Consider the following 13,546-nt stretch of genomic DNA (forward strand, 5'->3'; position numbering starts at 1 on the left):
CGGTTGGCTCGGACTCGCCCTGTAGCTTCCAATGTGTCACACCAGAAATGGCTCAATAAGGATGTCTGTGTGTCTCGTTCTCTTCCCTGAGTAGAAACATGAATCATTGCTGGTAAATTGAGTCTTACAGGCAAAAAGGATCGATGTATAAAAACAAAATTACACTGCCCGTGCAGTCTAGTGGGAAATGTGATCATGTGTATACAGCTGTATTAAAAATATTTGGGCACCCCTGGTCAAATTGCATGTTTCACTGAATCTCTCAGTGAAAAGAAGTTAACACGACCTCTGCAGGGTACAAACTTAAATACAACATATTTCTGCACATTTTAATGCACAATTACTATTTATTTGCTGAAAAATAAAACAGTGAATGTGGCATGTGCAAAAATTTGGGCACCCTGTCAGTGAGTACTTAGTAACACCTCTTTTGGCAGAAATCACAGCTTCCAAACGTTTCTTTGTCGCTGAGACTTCTTCTATTCTTGCTTAAGGAATTTTCCTAAACTTTTGCATACAACTGTACATAGGGTTAGGATCACTATTTTCAAAGGAATAGTGAACTTAACGTGGGGTGAATTCACATCTTAAAGTTTTTCAGTGCTGCGTGTTTCCATCCTGAGTTCTGAGTAACTGTAACAGTTAAAGGGTTACAGTGGTGCACAGTGGATTCAAACCTCCAGGCAGGCTTGTGCTTTAGCAGCTAATAGATTCTGCTTCAGAGTGCCATGGGGAAAGTCATCTGCAAGATGGGATTATGCCACAGCAAGCCTTCATTTGCAGATTAAATACTGCCAGCAAAGCCGTATCTTGGAAAACCACAATTAAGTGTCTTGTCATAATCCATTAAATGAAACATAATACACAAATTCTAACTACATTGAACTATTTTAACTTAAGTAAGATACCAATTATTAGCGTTTCCCAAGGAAATGTTAAGTAAAGCTATTGTGTAGTGTTGGGTAGAACTGGGACATTTCTTCCCATCTCTATAGGTGAGAAATCAGTTTTTGTTTCTGGCGCAGTCTGAAAAAGGCAGGCTTGGGGGAAATATGTAAGTCTTATTCTTATGTCAGTCTTTCCTTAGAGATAGGCTCTTAAAGCAGGCCTGTTATAGAAAATGAAGGTACTAATTGACATGAAGGGTTCCGGATGATTCCTGGAGGCTATTATTTCACATTATAAACTGTTCAGCTTTTGGCCCACTTCCCAGTACTAGCTGATAGAAGCCAGGTACTTGTTCTTAGAGGATAGTCAGGTAATTTTAGACATGCATTCCCAATGCCAGCAGTAGTCTTTAGTGGTGCCTGCTAACACCACACCTGATCACAAACTCATTTTTTTTCTTTCTTCCTGAGACCTAGTTTTAGAATCACTTTAAAGAAAGGGCTACTTTTCTCCTGAAGTTAATAACAACCTCAGAGTGTTACAAAAAGTTTCATATGAGCTAACTGTAGATTTTGAATCACAAAACCAGTATTAATGTTACAATTGAAGGTATGCTTTGTCTACTTCACTGTCCAAAGCAAGTGAGCTTTTCTTTCTGTGGGCCTGCTTAATTTTTCACATACAAATTTAATAGCAAATTACACTTTTTAAAGACTTTAAAGACCTAAATACTGAAAATAGAGGAATAAGCTTTAGTATTTAGTTTTGCAGATAGCATGTTAAACATTTTCAGAGCTTTTTGTTATGTACAAAAAGAAGATGTTAAAATTCGAAGATGTAAAAAAACAGAGACTGTTTGCCACCCAAATTTCTATTTGCAAGTTTTCCGTTTCGGCTTGTTCCTAATGAAGTGCCACAGCGTCATTCCCACAGGCTCCCTTTGTGTGCAATGTCAGTCTCAGGAAATTGTTTTCTGTTCATTCTGTGCAAATTTCAAACAGAAGAAAAGAACCCCCACTTCCAAAAGTCAAGAAGGTTCCTATCCCATGGATGTCTTCATGTTCATCCTGATGAAAACCTTTATGGTCCATTGACTGCCTTTAAACAAAACAATATATATTTTGGAGCATATAGTGTGCATCCAACTGATCCTATTTTTAATATTCTTTTGCTTTTAAATTTACCACCCAGCAAAAGCAATGCATTGTTTTTAGGATTCTCTGGCTGCTGAAATGGAAAGAAAAGCAAGGCAAAACGTGGAATTTAAAACAGCTGTGAAAACAGGTGTAACCATACTCTGTTATTTGCTGATCCAGGAAAAACATCAATAAATTTTACCTCTCAGGACGGTGCCCTCCTTGTTCTGTGCGTAGTGGTTGATGTATTGCGTTGCCCTCATGGGTTCTCTTGAGTCAGCGAACATGAAAAATCCCAGCTGTGCTTGTGAAGGGCAATGTGACCTGGATGCCACACATAAATAGCAGATACCTGCAGGCGATCAGATGAATGGCAGAACAGCAAATGAGAGTGTGTGTATCACCATATCTCGAACTGAATTAATTGGCCGCCCTTGTTGGGGTTGGTATGCTTTCCCCTTGTGTTATTTTTGTTGTTACATTTATTTATGAAAGGGAATGCGCAAAAATACTTCTTGTTATAGTTATGATACCTGTTCTGAGTCCAAGGATATGACATAGACCCATCCAGTCTAGATAGATAGATAATACTTTATTAATCCCGTAGGGAAATTGATGTGTTACAGCAGTCCAGCCCAAGACAAGCAACACAGACATCAGAATAGTTCTAAAACAAAACTATTCTGACAAATAAGATAAATAAAAATAAATAAATACATAGGTGTGTGCAAAATGTGCTGATCATAGTCACTGTAAAAACAATAAAATCTGTGCAAAATGTACATAGGTTTATACAGACTGATTGTCCAAAAAGTACAATGGAGTAAACATGCTGTCCATAGAGGAGCAAATGAAGGGCTAAAAGTCCTAGCCTAGGGCAGCGTTATACACCCTGACAGCCGCCGGGAGGAAAGCTCTTTGTCTGAAGAGCTTTTACTGGAACTCTAGGAAGGACTTAAATCATTCGACTTCCATCTTTATTAAGGCAAAATACTGAAAGTAGAGGGAAATGGTTTATTAGGGTAACACACTGAAAATAGATTAATATGGTTTATTTATTAGGGTAAAAAAATAAAAATAGAGGAATAAGCTTTAGTGCAGAGGTTTGCAAATACACAACAAAGTGTATCAGCATTTTCTTGCATCAATGGAACACAAATGAGCAACTCAACAAATGAACAAATGTTTCTAAAGGAGTACGGGTTTTTTTTCATTACTGACAATTTTTTTCATGTTATGATAAAGTTGTTTTCTGCCATATTTCTGTTGAAAACCCATTGCAGTATTTGGTAAATGCCCAGAATATGTTTGTATGTTCCCCCCGAGTTTGTGTAGGTTTCCTCTAGGTACTCCGGTTTCCTCCCACTGCCCAAAGTCATACTGCCCAGTTAATTATTTGGTCCTGATGTGAGTATGTGGATGTCTATGTTTGTGTGACGTGACTGTGATGTACTAACATCCTGTCAAGGGTGTCTCCTGTCTGCTGTCACCAATCTGTTGATTGCTCTATCTGCTCCACTGACCTAAACTGGATGAAGTGGTTAGAAAATGGATGGATGTTTAGCATATTGCACTAAAGGTTTTGTATTTTATATACTGTATAGTATTACAACCCATCTAATAATGACGTAATTATGACATAATATTATATGTATTATAATATATATATATGATGACATATAGTAAATGTGTAAATACTGAGTCTATTCATCCTTCAAGCTCATGTAATATAATGTTGTTACTGTATGTATATTTTCAATATTTGGCATAGTTCAGATGCTCATGTGTTCTGCATCATCAGTACTTAATATGCCCAGTATCATGTGTTTTCCCAGGATGAAATCCCACAGATAGACATCATTCTGCAAGTCCTTCTGAAGGATATCCATCTCCATGCTTTTTTGCATTATCTCTGATCTCTGGAGTGCCCCTTTATACAGTCAGGGAGCTGTGTTTTGATTTTTGTTGCATTTTGACTGCAAAAGCACTTTCATTTTAAAATGTGTCTGTCCAAGGAGAGGTTAATTCCACCCCAAAAGCTCAAGAATAACAGAAAAAATATATATTTCAGCTGTGGAGCATTCAGCATTGACTCTGTTATTCCTTTTACTTTTTTAGAATTAAGCTTGGGTTGTTCATACACTGAAAGCCCTACCCTACTTTATATAACACACACAGTATAACCCCCTGAGAACTTATTCTCTGCAACAGTGAAATCAAGGATTCTTTTTGTTAGTTCAATGTTTTTGAGCCTACAGAAAATGTAAAACTGATTTAATTATTCTGTCCATTCATTTTCAGTAAAGCAGTAATCCCCTGGTATTGCTATGAAAACACAGACAACCGGAACTGAAATCCAAACCCAGGACTCTGGAGCTGTGATTTTTCTTCTGATTTAAAAACAGATGTTAACTTCAGTGCCATCCAGTGTTGCAACTAAGTCAAAATTACAGCTATTTTTGGTGTGTGCTCAAGTAATTAGGATTACACAGGAAAAAATTAATATGATCAAAAGTACAAAATGTCACCTTTTATTTCTAGCTATTTTCTGCACATATATGCTTTATCATTTTAGCATAATACCATTTTTTGTGTTCCAACTCCCCATTTTAATTGAGCATAAGTATTGGGACAATTGGCTGCCAGATGTTTCTTATTGGTCAGGTGATTCCTGTTGCATTCATTGTGCACATATAAAAGAGCTGTGAATATGTAGTGTTGGATGTAGCCTTTACCTTTGTTGAAATTATGTATGTGCAGTATTTGGAAAATATGTTAATTTGTTGTACTGTATGTTTGTAAGCTCAATTAATTTGTAATTACAGTTTGTGCTAGCATTATGCATCCATTTAATTCAGGGTTGCAGAGATGCAAAGCCAATACCAGCAATGCTGACATTATATGAAGTATAAACTGGATTTTGTATAATAACTCACCCTTATCCTCCACTTTCTGTTCCTTTGTCTAATTTTATTATATGAGGTTCCTTTAAAATGAAGCATAAATCTCTTCAGGCCATGAGCATGAGCTGTTGTTGAGTCAGTTCTAGTAAAAGCCCTCTGCCCTAATCAGACTGTATTGTGTTTTAATGATTCTGAGTTGTTTTCTGCTTACATGCTCAAATGTGCTTCTAATTGACTGAGCAAATTGCTTCCTTAAAGAAAAAGGGAATATCTCTCATGAACGAGTGGAAATGAGGAGGTCAAGTAGAAATGGTGCTAATGTTATAAAGACATATAAGAAATATAAAACAACTTTGTGCTACATCAATTCAACTTCAATTTGCTGTCACACTGATGTGCCACTGGTACAGAGAGGAGCCATTGTGCTACTTGTAAACATGAAAGGACATCCATCTCCAACCTGACAGAGACAAATTCCCACTGTAGAGGCCAGGTAAGTACAGTATACTGGGTCTTTACTGACATCATTCATGTTCTCAGACAAGCTGGAACACAAGTATGGTTAGAAAAGAGAGGAGGCCATTCTGCTCAACCAGCCCAATATGAAATTAGCTAATTGACCTGAGGATTGTATCCAGCTGTTTCTTGAAAGAAGCCAGTGTATTGGCTTCATCAATATGGCTGGGTGATTTGTTACATCCTCCACAACCCTTTGTGTAAAGAATTGCCTCCTCGTCTTAATTTTAAAAGTCTTTGTCCATACACAGTTTGTGTCAGGATAAACTGATTCCCCAGTGTGTGTCAGAGCTACCGATTTCTTTCCTGCTTCCCCACCTTGGTGAAAGTTTCAAAACAAGATATCTGTTCTGCTACAGTATTGGCAATCACATTGGAGCTGTCCTATTTTCTCCCCTTGTCTTTTTCCATCACATAATTGAGGTGAAAATTAAATAATGTATAAACCTCCCAGAGCTGCACCACACTTACTGGAGACATGCTTGTGTTTTTTAGGAATATTGTGGTGGGAAAGGGTTGAATTGATTCGGGCCCAATGGAAACAATCCAGCATGTATTTAAAAAACACTTCTCCATACACAGTTTGTGTCAGGATAAATTGTTTCCCCTGTGTGTGTCAGAGCACTCACTGGGACAAGCACTTAATTTTAGTAGAGAATGGATTTTCTTAAAACTAAGTGCAGCCACAGTATGAAGAAAAACAGTAGGTAAAGTTTAAGTTTGGTTTATTCTAGATGTTTTGTGTGAGACACAATGTGTAACAATGTATGACCTAGAAAGTGTGATAACACCATTCAGAATTCAGGAGGACAGTAGTTAATCTAAGTGGTTAATACTTGATAAAATCCTTTTTTTCCCCCCGATTCCTAATTTTCCATGCATATGTTGCCATTACTGTACATTCATCCCTCAGGAGAAAAAGGACTTGAGCCCTAACATTGTCACAATGTGTCAATATGTGTTACAATTCATCATGATTCCATACAAATGTTTCAGTTAGCATTTAGTCATGAAAAACACCACTTTATTTACAACTGTAAATATATATACAAATACAATTGAAATAACTCTATGACATTCTCATGATATTGCTGACTGCAGTCAAGTCAAACATTCCTGTCCATTATCAAGGCACTTGTTCTGGTCAAGAACACAGAACTGAACCCGTAAAATAGGAATGAGAGCACATAGCTGCTTCAGTCTTTCACAAGGCAGTCAGATCCAGCCTTTGATTAAAACAAAACTGTAAAAAGAGTTATTCTGCTAAAAGAAAACTTTTTACCGACACATAAAATATCAGAAATGGCATGTCTTTCTTATGGAAAGAATAAATATCAAATTAAAACTTTGGTTTCATTTTGATTTTAATCAATTAATATAGTTTGGAGAAACACACTTCCCTGAGGTGCTGTTGCCTTTTTTCTTCCTTGAAACAGCTGAGGCTGACAGGATGTCAGTACATTTTACTGCTCTAATTGCAACTGTGGAAAGCCTCATTATTTCATCAGCTAAGCACTTTTATCTGAGAAAACGTGAACCTGAATGAAATGTCAGCTGAAGAGCCATGCATGTTTGCCTGAATCACTCCTTTTATCAAATAAAGTTAACTTTTTCTTTGGTTTTCAACCATATTAACACAGAACTTTTCAAGTTCTCTTGGTGTGTGTTTCGTCACAAAGTCATGCAGAAAAATAAAGAAAAATAAACAACAAGAAAATAATCAACATTAAATTGGACTCATAGTTTTATTAATAACCCACTGTATCAGGTTAGAATGTATTTCAAGTTCATACTGTGTTTATTTTGAGATACGATGTGGGCTGTCACATTTGAAATGCAGTGATCCTATTGTGATATATCATATAACCTGTAATCTAAGAGTGTGGCCTTGTGACAGACATCATAATCTTGTCTTTTTTGCAATACGGAGGGGAGGGCAGAATTGTCTTTTTCTTAGGGGAATCAACAAAAGTGATCTAAACTGATAGAATGGTGTCTCATTCCTTTTCTCCTGTGTGATATACTGTGCCATTCATGATCTCTTTGGCCTCACAATTTTTCAATGGAAATTTGCTTTCAAACATGTACCATACTGTAACACTCATAACCCTTGCAACCTCATTGTTCTCCATTGAAAAATGAAGGCCAAGGACTCTAAATAAGCATCCTTCCTGTGAAAAGTAATATTACAGTTATCTTAAAATGCTACATTTATCTCTGACTCCTCAGCCTGCCTTTTCTCACAGTGAGTTTTCAGGCTCTCGTTCATGCATCCAATCTTGATGTCTTGTTATTCACAGTTGGCCTTCCCAGAGGCAGGCAGAATAAGGCCAAGTGTTATCGCTCCTGAGGCCTGAAGATGAGACTTACTGAGTTAGACGCACCTCCTGCTGTTTCTGCTTTGCTGAAAATCAAAGCCCTGTAGCTCTGTGTATTTTTTTTACATTTTGTTAGATTTTTTTTTCCACATCCAAACCTCCCCCAAGCTTATTCAGTCTGCCTTGTAAAGGTCATTGCGACTCAAGCCACGAATACAGTAACCATAAGGCTGCCAGTGGACGCCGTTGCCAATTTCCTTTTAGCACATTGCTGAGAATCAGGTGACGCAACTTGTCATCATGATAGCAGCCTTTGCAAGATATGCCCTTTTTGTAACTGTCCATCTCATCCTCAGAACAGGGCAGAATTTACTCTGGTATGTTCACAGCACACACTGGCAGCAGGAAAGCAGCTGACAGCAATTTAATTACGTAAGTTTGTCATGCTATCGTTCTTCAATGATGACAAGCTTGATTTGGAGCAGTTTGTGCTGTATCAGTTCATTGAAAAACAATGCACTCTGTCAGAACACACTATGAAATGATGAAGAGACTTTTTCTGACGAGAGGGATGAAGAGACTTGTGCTATGCTGACCCCTTGTGGAGTCTAAGCAAACAGGGAGGCAAATAAAAATAATTCATTCTGTGTAGATGTACAATTCCAAAAACTTCAAAGAGCTGTACAATAGTGCATGCATGAAACAGAAAACAGAAGAAAAACTTAGATTGATTAAGGAACATAGTCAAGCAGAGTAAAACAGAATTTTGAATTAAAAAGCACAAGGTACAGTATGAAGTGGGGTGGAACAGCAGTCACGATAACAATCGTGATGTGCTGGGGTCTTGGGTTCAATTCCAGTCCTTGGAGTGCTATCTCTGTGGATTTTTTATGTTCTCCTAGTTCTCAAGTGGGTTTCATCCAGGTGCGCAGGTTTCTGGATCCAAAAACATCCAGGTAGGTAAATTGGCTTCTGAGAAAACTGGCCCATGTGTGTGTTTGTCTGGCTGCCCTGTGATGGACTGGTATCCCATCCAGGACATATCTTGCTTTGAGCCCGGTGCTTGTGGATAGGCTCTGGTTCCCCCATGACCCTCAGTTGAAGGAAGCAGTAAGAAAATGGATGGTTGGAAGTCTGTAAGTCCATTTTAAATGTGCCCACAGTCACACAGTGTCTATAATAATAATTGCTTACACTTTTGTAGCACTTTTCTTCACACTCCACTCAAGGTTCTTTACAGGTATGGGGACTCCTCTCTACCACCACCAATGTGTAGCCCCCACCTGGATGATGTGACAGCACCCATAGTGCACCAGTACGCTCACCACACACCAGCTATCAGTGGGGAGGAGAACAGAGTAATGAAGCCAATTCATAGAGGGGAATTATTAGGACTTCACGATTGGTAAAGGCCAGAGGGCTTTTAGACTGCACAATCAAAAGTACATTGTCTTAGGTAGAAATAAACACGACTGAATAGGCAGATTCCAGATGAAGTGTTAGACTTAAAGTAACCTGAAGCTAGACTGCTGTGTGACCTATATGCATGCAGATCAACTCTAAATTTCACTGCTGTATAGTGCTATTTACACAGAACAGGAGTTACTTTCTGTGGCGCAGGAGCCACAGAATTCTCGATATTCTGAAGCCTGTTTAGACTCTTGGTGGATACATCTATAGGTAATGGCTTAAAGTAGTCTAATCTTCATTCAATAATAGCATGTATCCATTTTTAAGCATCAGATATAGAGAGAAAGAGCTTTTTTATCAGGTTCTATAAATTACGTCTTTGGTTGTTGTTCTAATCTTAAGATAAATAAAATAAAATATAAAATAAATAACAGGTGCATAATATAATGAAAAGTGTTTCTCATTTGGCTATCAGGTGCATTATATACAGAACAGCAGACAAGACAATAGACAGTAAATACAATAACAATAACAATGTAAACAATAAGTGTGGTACCAGTATGACAGTACCAATATCTTGGTTTTTATAGTACCTTGGTTATTTACATCACTTCTGATTTAGAGAAGTGTTATGTACCAGAGCAGAGGTATAAAGCTGTGTTAAGTATGTTTTGTTTAAAATTAATTTAGGTGTCTGTGAGGTCTGCTTGCACGTGTGTATGTGGATATTTAAACATTGATGATTTCAGCTCAGTGTGGCAAAATAGTTAGCTTTGCTGTCTTGCAGCACTGGGGACCTGGGGTGCTATATGTGTTGAGTTTCTCCCTATGTTCGAGTGGGTTTCCTTTGGGTGCCTGGTTTCCTCCCACAGTCCAAAGACATGCTGGTACTGTAGGTTAATTGGCCCTGGGATGAGCATGTGCATGTCTGTTTGTGCCCTGCAGTGGTCTGGTGTCCTGTCCTAATTGTGTCATTTCTTGCACCCATTGCTTGCTGGGCTCTGGCTCCCCTGCAGCTCTGTATTAGAAAAAGTGCTTGAAAACTTGATGGATGAATTTAAACATACTGTAGAAGGCCTATAGGCCTACATAGAAGATAAGCTTCACCCTCATTACAAAAACCTGTGTGGTTGGGGCTACCTTGGTTTTGCCTCTGTTCTAGAGCAAAACTAAATAATTATAATACTATTTCCTTACACTTATATAGCACTTTTCTGGACACTCCACTCAAAGCTCTTTACAGGTAATGGGGACTCCCCTCCACCACCACCACTGTGCTGCATCCACCTGGATGATGCTACGGCAGCCACAGTGTGCCAAAACACTCACCACACATCAGCTATCAGTGGGGAGGAGAGCAGAGTAATGAAGCCAATTCATAGATGGGGATTATTAGGAGGCCATGATTGGTAAGCGCCAATGGGAAATTTGGTTACACCACTACTTATTTTGAGAAAAGTCCTAGGATTTTTAATGACCACAGAGAGTCGGGATCTCAGTTTTACGTCTCATCTGAAGAACAGTGCTTTTTAAGAGTATAGTGTCCCCGTCACTATATTGGGGCATTAGGACCCACATAAACCGCAGGGTGAGTGCCCCCTACTGGCCCCACTAACACCTCTTCCAGCAGCACCCTTAGTTTTTCTCAGGAGGTCTCCCATCCAGGTACTGACCAGGCTCACACCTGCTTAGTTTCAGTGGGTTGCCAGTTGTGAGTTGCAGGGTGATATGGCTGATGGCCGTAAAACATGCCCCATCCATTTGAATACAATATTGTATGTATCTCTAAGCATTCCTCACAAGGTTATTTCATCTTCTTCTTACCTTTTTACAACCCTGCAGTTAAATAGAATCAATGCTTGTTTAAAATAAAATCTGTGCTTATTTGGAAGGTAACAATAATGCTATTTACAGTACCTTGTTTTTTTCACTTTATATAACTACAGCATTTTAAAATTCAGAATTGCAACTATAAAATGACTGATAGAGAACATTTTTAGTTCAAGGTGATCTTGCTAACAGTAAAATTTCTTTGTTTTTTCATGGCGTCTATGAGACGCATTCTCTTTCAATAATCTTTTTTACCAACAGGTCAGTGGAGTTGCCATGGGCACCAGAATGTGACCCAGCTATGCCAACATTTTTATCGGCTGGGTAGAAGAACGCTTCTTCGCTTCCTTCACTGGCTATGTCCCTGACCTCTACAAACGATATACTGATGACTGCATCGGTGCCGCCACATGGTCCAACGATCAGCTTGAGTTCTTCCTGCACCATTTCACCAACTTCCACCCGTCCCTCAAATATACAATAAACATATCTTCCACCACTCTTCCGTTTCTAGACATCCACTTGTCTATCAACTACCCCCGACTGTCCACTTCAGTTTATTACAAACCCACGGATTCACACAGCTACCTCCTGTACAGCTCATTTCACCCCTACCACACTAAAACTCTCTTCCTTTTTCACAGTTCCTTAGGTTACGACGATTATGCAGCGACGACATCGACTTCGAGAACCAAGCCCTCGAAATGTACTCATTTTTCATCAACAGAGGATACCCCAGCAGTGTGATTGACAGGGCCCTTGCCCGAGCCAAAAACACCCCCCGGACCATCAACCCGATCAGGAACTCCCGCCGTAACAACCGCATTCCTTTGGTGCTTCCTTACCACCCTAACACACTTCCTATCCCCAGGACCATTAACCACAACTTTTCTATCCTACAGGATGATCCCTCCATTGGGGCCCTCTTTTCTGATCACTCTATCATCTCATATCGCCGAGCACCTAATCTGCATAACCTCCTTGTTCACAGCTCCCTTGACTGCCCTCAACAACCATCCACACCAGGCACTTTCCCTTGCAACAGAGCTCGCTGTATCACCTGCAAGTACACAGCCACCACCACACTCATTCAAGGCCCCTCAGGACAATTCCGGATCACCCAGACACCATCTTGTACCTCCAGCAACCTTATTTACTGTATCTCTTACAGTAAATGCCCAGCCATCTACATTGGAGAAACAGGAACTCGGAGACTGCTTCAGAGAACACGTCAGGGCTGTGAAGATTAAAGATCTCTCCAAGCCCATTGTTTCTCATTTCACCTCTGACGGCCACGACCACTCTAATCTCTCCGTCTGTGTTCTCAAAGACGGTTTTCCGAACTCATACATCAGGAAGACCACCGAAACTAAAATTATTCTGCAGCTAGGATCACACATTCTCCCTTCCCTTAACGACAGACTACTGTTCTTTTAAATTTTCTCCATTCATTGGAAGTTTCATTTCACACCTCTCTGCACCCATTCTGACTTCACACCTCTTGATTGGCCTCTCTTTCTGTCCCCTGCTCCCGCCTCTCACTCCTCCTCCCTCCCAACCTTTGTTCTCCCGCTACTTTTTCTTCTTTTTTTCAGCATGGAATAAACCTATAACTTGTTCCTTTGCAGCCTACGCATGCTGACGCAGCTACCCATCTGAACTGTTAATGAAAAAGGACCTCTTTCCCCATAAACGGAATCATTCTGTCTGGAAAATGTCACTGCCCTTCCATGGAGAAGAATGCTAACAATGTCCAACTCTCACTGATGTTCCAGTTCACTGTGTCAGTGATTTATAGCGGTCAGTGGTCATTTTCATCATCATAATCAGGCAGAAACAGTCATTTAAGCTGCATGTTATGCTTTAAGCAGATACAGTATCAAGATGACAATTAAACATTATTACAGTATATTTTTATAATGCTAATTAATAGTAGTCTTCTTTGAGAATTGTTTACAAAGGCATGCATACTCTCTTATGTGAACTACTAACAGCTGCAATGTTAGTTGCAATTAATTAGACATGAAATTAGACATGAATTTACCAGGAAATTGACTTTTAGGCAAGTAATTAAATTCCATGAAAAGATTACCCTCAATTCTTACAGATAAAAATAAAAGACCCATGTCTAAAATTAAGTTTATTTATTGTTTGTAAATTTTCAAATCCAAATTTCTCTTATCTCAGGGTGTCACAAAATGTGAAGTGAGCAGTCCACTGGTTACATGAATGTGCTCATTACTGGACGTTTCCAGGTACAATACACATCTACACACAATACACAGAATATGCTCTACAAGCAAGGGCTCTGTGTGTCACTCTAAGTAGGCTACTTCACCTCCTTGTCTTTTGCATTGTATTAGATTCAAAGAAAGAAATCATGTTGTGTCTAAATGGACAATTGAGGCCAAATTCAGAATGCTCTAATTTTTTAGGCATCAGATAGATTGAGAAAGTCTGTGATTGTTGTCCTCTACTTATGTTATTGGAAGGAGTCCATTAACCCCATCTTTACTTAATTAATCTAAGAATCCCTACCAGACAT

The sequence above is a fragment of the Lepisosteus oculatus genome, chromosome 2 (genome assembly GCF_040954835.1).
Source record: "Lepisosteus oculatus isolate fLepOcu1 chromosome 2, fLepOcu1.hap2, whole genome shotgun sequence".
NCBI lineage: Eukaryota > Metazoa > Chordata > Actinopteri > Semionotiformes > Lepisosteidae > Lepisosteus > Lepisosteus oculatus.